The sequence below is a fragment of the Neomonachus schauinslandi genome, chromosome 3 (genome assembly GCF_002201575.2).
Source record: "Neomonachus schauinslandi chromosome 3, ASM220157v2, whole genome shotgun sequence".
Taxonomy (NCBI): Eukaryota; Metazoa; Chordata; class Mammalia; order Carnivora; family Phocidae; genus Neomonachus; species Neomonachus schauinslandi.
In genome coordinates, this window is record NC_058405.1 from 138921002 (window position 1) to 138928269 (window position 7268).

At 35.5% G+C, this 7268-nt stretch overlaps 1 non-coding gene across 1 annotated transcript; it reads left to right on the forward strand.

Annotated features, from left to right (window-relative positions):
* Positions 1–6567: 6567 nt before the first annotated feature.
* LOC123324455 lies at positions 6568–6675 on the forward strand. The gene has a single exon (XR_006539824.1). It is a non-coding gene; the product is annotated as a U6 spliceosomal RNA (small nuclear RNA).
* Positions 6676–7268: the final 593 nt, after the last annotated feature.

Genomic DNA, 7268 nt, shown 5'->3' on the forward strand with positions numbered 1-7268 from the left:
AGATAAAAAAGGAATCACGTATTTGACAAAAGTCGAAAGAAATAATAGCAATTATGACCAAGACTGTTTAAATTGTTTAAAGTCTAAAAACAGAATGAAATGATTTGCTTCTTCCAGAAGACTTAACCTTTAATCAAATTCTGTCACATACGCCTAATACTAAAGTATTTCAGAGTACAATTAGAGAAAGTATAAATAGCATATTCACTACATAAAATTACAATTTGTAGTGAAGACAACAAACCCTAGAGTTTATATGCAGAATACTATAAGATTAAAATGGAGAAATACAAAGGCTTTTAAAATAGTGTAGAGGGGCTCCTGGGTGGCTCAGTTGGTTGGGCCTCTGCCTTCAGCTCAGGTCATGATCCCAGGGTTCTGGGATGGAGCCCTGCATTGGGCTCCCTGCTTAGCAGGGAGTCTGCCTCTCCCCTCTGCTCATGCTCTCTCTCTCAAATAAAATCTTTTAAAATAAATAAATAGTGTGGAGATTATGGTGGAGACCTTAACATGTATTCTATGAACTATCATAAGACAAACCAAGTAGAAGGGAGATAAAAACGGAAAAAAAAAATTATAAAAAAAATACAAATTTTTCTCAAATGGAATAGTTTACAAATCAATCAGATAGCAATATTGAATAATAGGCAGCTTAGGGGACCCAGAAACATAACTTCTACACATCAGCTGATTTAGAGTATTTACAGCAAGATTCAAAACAACCCTCAAACTTGTTCTAAACTTTGTTTGGCCTCTTTGCCCTAAAGGCAAATTACAAGGAAATCACTTCTCTTCCAAACCTGGACCCTCTGGGCCTCAGCTTCCTGGAGGAATGAAATGGCTCAGCATCTGGTGCTCACCTGCTGGACGTTCCGTCAGCATCTGAGCAGACTGTAAAAGAACTGAAAGCAATCCTTGCAGCCTGATAATTCCCCTGAAGTGCATTTTATAGGGCAGAAGTTGTACAGGCTGTGTTCTTTGATCACAAGGTAATAAAACCAGATAATAAAAGCATAATCACCTGGAAAATAATTTTAAAGCCCTCTTCTAAGTAGCTATTCTATCAAAAAATGCAATGAAATAGAGTGAAAACAAAATGGCAAAAAAGTAGAGGAGGATATTTTTAAAGCTATGCTAAAGGGCAAATTGATAGCCATTGTTGCATAGAGGGGAAATGAATGAATTAAACATGTAACACTAGAAACAAACGTAACAACGATAAGACTAATAAATAAATTAGAAAAAAGTAAAAAGGCACCCTAGCAAATGCATTTTTTAAAAATTCAAAATCAGAAATAACAAAGGTATGAAAAAACGGAGGAGACTTAAGTGCCATCCTCAATTGTATATTTTGATTAAAACATTTGTTATAAAATATTAAGTATACTAGTTTAGAATATCCAATCAACAAGAATTAGAAATCCTGAGCAGGTCAATAACCAAAGAAGAAATTCAGGCAGTTATCCGTGAATCGTAGATCCTTAAATGGGCCCTGATCACTTTATCCATTCTTCCAGACTTGAGAAGCACATTATTCCTCTGATTTTTAAGTTTTTCCATGCAGCCTGGAAAAGGTGAGTATACACATCCATTTTGCATAAATAACATTACCCTGATACCAAAACTTAAAAGGCAGTTAAAATGAAAGCTATACTTAGTTTGCCCATGAATATGGATGTAAACAAATCTAAATAAGGTATTAGAAAGTTCAAATAATATGTTCAAAGAACAATTCACCATGCCTAGTAGGGGGCTTATCCTTTGATGAAAGAACAATTCACATGAAGAAAAATTATTACTATAATACTTATCTTCATAGGACCATAATGAGATCTGCAAGTTGATTACTTACCTATTCTTGTGATTGTGCAAATGCCATGGACAGTTAGATTATATTTGGTTTCCTTGAAACAGTCACTAGCTGGAGAAATGGGATTAGCCTGACATCTGTAAGTGAAGCAATGTCTAACTCTCCCCTCTAACTACATGATTGCTATATAATGGAGAAACAAAGTATGGATAGATATCAGGAGAGAACCAAAATGTCTAAAACAGCTTCTTAGAAAAATAGCTCAATTTATTGAGCCCTTACTATTTGCCAGGCATTAGGCTAATTGCTTTACATCTCAAAACCTATGAAGTATTGTTCTTGTTTTATCAAAAGGAAGCTAAGGTGCTCTGAGAGATGAAGTAATTTGCCCAAGATTACACAGCCAGCAAAGGGGGAAGCTGCGCTTTGGACACAGTCTTCACTGAAACCCATATTCTTAACCAGTACACTAAATATCAACAGCTGTAACAAATAATTCAGAAACTACCATACGCACCAATTGAATATTTACAACAACAGGTCCTTCCAGAACTATGGGATAGCATGGGAATAATGCTTACTATTTAGTGAAGGCAAACAGTATACAAAATTGCATATAGTGTGGTTTATAAATATTTAAGTTAGAGTGAGTTTGAAATGAAGCCAATGTGTGTGTGCTTTTCACCATTTTCCATTTTTCCTTGGTGAACATGTATAATTTTTAAAAATCTAAAAAATACACTATCCCCTGCAAGACTGAAAGCTTTCTGTAAGTAAAGCCTGTTTATTTTTGTAACCTGCAACCCAGCTATGCACTTTACACATAATGGGCACAAAATGGTTTTCTATTTGGATTACAACATAAAGGGTCCTATATATGTCTCTTACTACAGAGGTGCTATAAACAAATCTACATTTTCTATAAATATCCTAGTGATTGTTCAGATGCCATTTTTTCAAATTGAGACCCTACTTACTAGGCTGATTCTTAAAGATTCTAATTTCAATTTCAATTTTATGTTTCTGGTGTTTTTATAAATGTATTAGTGGCTGAGTCACAGTCCACATGCAAATCTTGGTGATATTTTAAAATAATAGATAACATTTATTGAACTCTTGCTAAGTCAATACTGTCGTAGGCACTTTAAGACATTTTCCCATTTAGCAGTCCCAACAGTTCCATGGAATTAAAACTGTGAGACACAGAGACGTTAAATGACTTCTGCCAGGACACATAGCAAGTAAATAATGGAGCTGATAGTCACACTCAGGAAGTATGACTCCATGTCTTCGCTTAAGTTCACACACTGTAATTCAAGCGCTGTTCTTTGTTTAAGAATGAAGTATAAAATCTTTGTCACAAAAATAGAGCATGTGATGGAGAGAGAATTTTATTTCATTTTGTGGCCCCTTGAGAGAGTGGGGTGATAGAAAAGGAGAGAAAAGTATAATTGAGATGAGCGGAAGTGAAGAAAGCAAAAGAGAGAAGGACTACAGATGGCAGAAAAAGGAATGATGACTCAGTGGCTTTGGGGTGAAAGCATTGCTCCCTTTTTTACCTTGGTTGCACAGTCTTAGCAACTATATTGAGCACCTATGTACTGAGTGCTCAAGGACACAGTGGTGAGAAGAAAAAAAATAGCTTCCTTGCCCTTATGTATATAGTCTAATTCTTATGTAGTTTGAAGAAATAGTGTACTGTAGGGTCAGCTGCCACTTGGGTAGAGCAAGCTGGCTCCTCCCAAACCTCTTTCAAAGGATTCACCCAAACAAAAGAATTCCCTATTACTTTCCCCCTTAATTTGTACACACCTAATTCTTTTCGTTTGTTTTACAGATCTTTTTGTTCTGTTTTATTTTTGAGGTAAAAATTATAGTGCAGTGTGCAAATAATAATTATAAGGTTCAATAAATTTGACAAATGCATATGCTCTTATAACTGTTGGAGACGGTTTCCGTATGTCTTGTAAGCAGAGGCAATGTCTCTCTTTTCAGGAATGTTTTTATAGTGAACAGTCTTGAAAGGTAATGTCCCCTCTGGAGCAAAAGGCAGGTTTGTTTACTGTCCAGTATGATAAAGATAATGTCTTCTTCCAGAGCAAAGGGCAGGTACACTTACTGCTCTTTATAAAAGATTCAGGTTCCTGAAGGTTGAAGATCTTCAGTTCTGACACAAGCTTACTGCATACACAGCACCAATCTGGGCCCCTTTGTTACCTGTTTAAGGCTTAGGGGACAAGAGGAACCAATGCAAACATGATGCTCAAACTGCTTATTGTGCTGTGGATAATAAAGTTCTTTGTCTCTGACCCAGGAATTTTGTGTCTGTTGCTAGCATCCACAAGATTGGCAGGCTAACTTGCTATCTGGCAAATAGGGTAAAACCTCAGACCCTTCACGGTTCTTGACAGCCGCCTTCCTTCAAGATATGGACCTATCCATTGAAGCAGCAAGTTCCCTCCTACCCCTCTCCCATCAGTCTCATAAGAGATGATCCTATTTCTGGTTGTTTTCTTTCACAATAGATAGTTTTTTGCCATTTCTAGAACATCACATACATGGAATCATACAACAGATGCTCTTGTGTTTCCCTGTCTCACTCAGCAGGTCTGTAAGATACATCCATGCTGTTGTATATATCCTTGGTTCATTCCTTTTCATATCTGAGTAGTATTCCATTGTTAGAATAGTCTTCAATTTATCCATTCCCCTGTTGACAGACATTTGGGTTGTTTTCAGCTTGCAGAATAAAGCTGCTATAAACATCCACATGTTTAGTAATATTTTATTGTATATAGAAGATGGGGAACAAATCACTGTAGAGATTCCAGATTCTATTATCTGCTTTTGAAGACTGCTCATTTTTTTCTTAGAAGGCACTTAATCTATCTCGACCCAAATTTCCAGCTCCAGCTCTTTTGCAATGGGCTGCAGCTGAAATTTCTGTCGCAGTTTTCAGCCTTCCACCTTTTGTTTTTCACCTGCTGCCTTGAAGTCTGTTCTGCACGGGTACAGCCAAAGAAGTCAGCTAAAAATTAGGATGAGGTTCATTATAGATTTGGGACTCTCCATGTTGTGACTTTCCTTTTTTGATTATCCTCCCTGACTTCAAAGTTGTTTGGGCATCTCTAAACTTAGCCAATTGACTCCTCAAAGCAGTAAGACTGCACTTTTCTGCTTGAGTTCTAGCATCCCTGCACCTAAGAGGACATGAGAGTACCCTCAGGTAAAAAGCTTTATAAACAAATCTCACCCAATGTGATTCCCAAAATGATTATTCCCCTCAGTTTCTGCCTGCTTTTGGTCATTCTCCATGCCTTCAGATAGCTGTTTTTTAATATGTTGCCCAGAGTTTATAATTGTTATAGAAGACTTAGATAAAAGCTGCTCTATCATTTCCAGAAGCAGAATTCTGCCTAGTATATCTTTATCCCTTTAAGTCTTCTGTGTCATTTTACTTTGAATGTATCTCTTATAAGCAACATGTAGCTGGTTTTATATTTTTATGAAATCTGATTCTGTTTGCTATTCAATATGTTGGTTTAATCCTAATTTACATTTATGTGATTAATGAAATCTGGATTTATTTTTTACCATTTTATGTGTTCTGTTTACCATTATTTACATTTGCTTTAGTTCTGGTTTTTCACTAGATTGAAAAGATTTTCTATATTTTCCCCCCATCCTTTATGCTTTCCTCATTTGGAAGCTGTAAATTGTATTTCTCTTCCTTAGTGGCCACCCTTATATTCTACATATATATCTGTAAAATTTTTACCAAAGTCTAAAGTTATTCAATATTTCTTCCTTCCAAACAGGAAAAGATTACTGCATTTTATTTACCTGTTACCAAATTCCTATCTTTTATTGTTGTCTAAAAACTTAGCATCAACTTTTTTTTTTGGTGCAATTGTAAATGGGATGGTCTTCTTAATTTCTCTTAGTATCTTTAATTACTTCATTATTGTATAGAAATGCAATAGATTTCTATATATTAATTTTGTATCCTGTGACTTACTGAATTCGTTTATCAGTTCTAGTAGTGTTTTGGTGGAGTCCTTAGGGTTTTCTGTATATAGTATCAGGTCATCTGCACAGTGACAGTTTGACTTCTTCCTTACCACTTTGGATGCCTTTTCTTTTTCCTCATCTGATTGATGTGGTTAGGACTTCCAGCACTATGTTGAATAAAAGTGGTGAGAGTGGACATCCTGTCTTGTTCCTGATCTTAAAGGAAAATCTCTCAGTTTTTCACCATTGAGTATGATGTTGGCTGTGAGTTTTGCATATATGACCTTTATTATGTTGAGATATGTTCCCTCTAAACCTACTTTGTTGAGAGTTTTTATCATGAATGGACTTTGTACTTTGTCAAATGATAGTTCTGCCTTTATTGAGATGATCATATGGTTTTTATCCTTTCTCTTGTAATGTATCATATTAATTGATATGTAAATATTAAACCATGCTTGCACCCCTGGAATAAATCCTATCTAATCGTGGTGAATGATTTTTTTTAATGTATTGTTGGATTCACTTTGCTGTTATTTTGTTGGGGATTTTTGCATCTATGCTCATAAGAGATACTGGCCTGTTGGGTTGCTTTGTTTTGTTTTGCTCTGTAGTGTCTTTATCTGGTTTTGCTGTCAGGATAATGCAGGCCTCATAGAATTAATTTGGGAGTATTCCTTCCTTTTCTATTTTTTTGGAATAGTTTGAGAAGAATAGGTATTAGCTCTTCTTTAACTGTTTGGTCGGTGCTCGCTTCGGCAGCACATACACTAAAACTGGAATGACACAGAGAAGATTAACGTGGCACCTGTGCAAAGGGTGACAGGTAAATGTTTGGTAGATTCACCTGTGAGGCCATCCGGTCCTGCACTACTGTTTGTTGGAAGTTTATTGATTACTGATGCCATGTTATTGCTAGTAATCAGTCTGTTCAAAATTTTTATTTCCTCCTGACTCAGTTTTGGAAGCTTACATGTTTCTAGGAATTTATCCATTTCTTGTAAGTTGTCCAATTTGTTGGCATATGATTTTTCATAATATTCTCTTACAATCCTTTATATTTCTGTGGTGTCGGTTGTTATTTCTCCTCCTTCATTTCTGATTTTATTTACTTGAGTCCACTCTTTTTCTTCTTGAGTCTGGGTAAGGTTTACCAATTGTGTTTATCTTTTCAGAGGACCAACTCCTAGTTTCATTGATCTATTATTTTTTTAGTCTCTATTTCATTTATTTCTGCTCTAATCTTTATTATTTCCTTCCTTCTACTGGCTTTGGGGTTTGTTTTTCTTCTTCTAGCTCCTTTGGGTGTAAGGTTAGATTAGCATCAACTTTTTATCATAAATTTTTTTAAATCAATATTCAAATATACCAACATATTTTATGCTCATTATTGTTCCTTTTTGTTAAATAACAACGTAGTGACATATAATTTATATACCATAGAGGC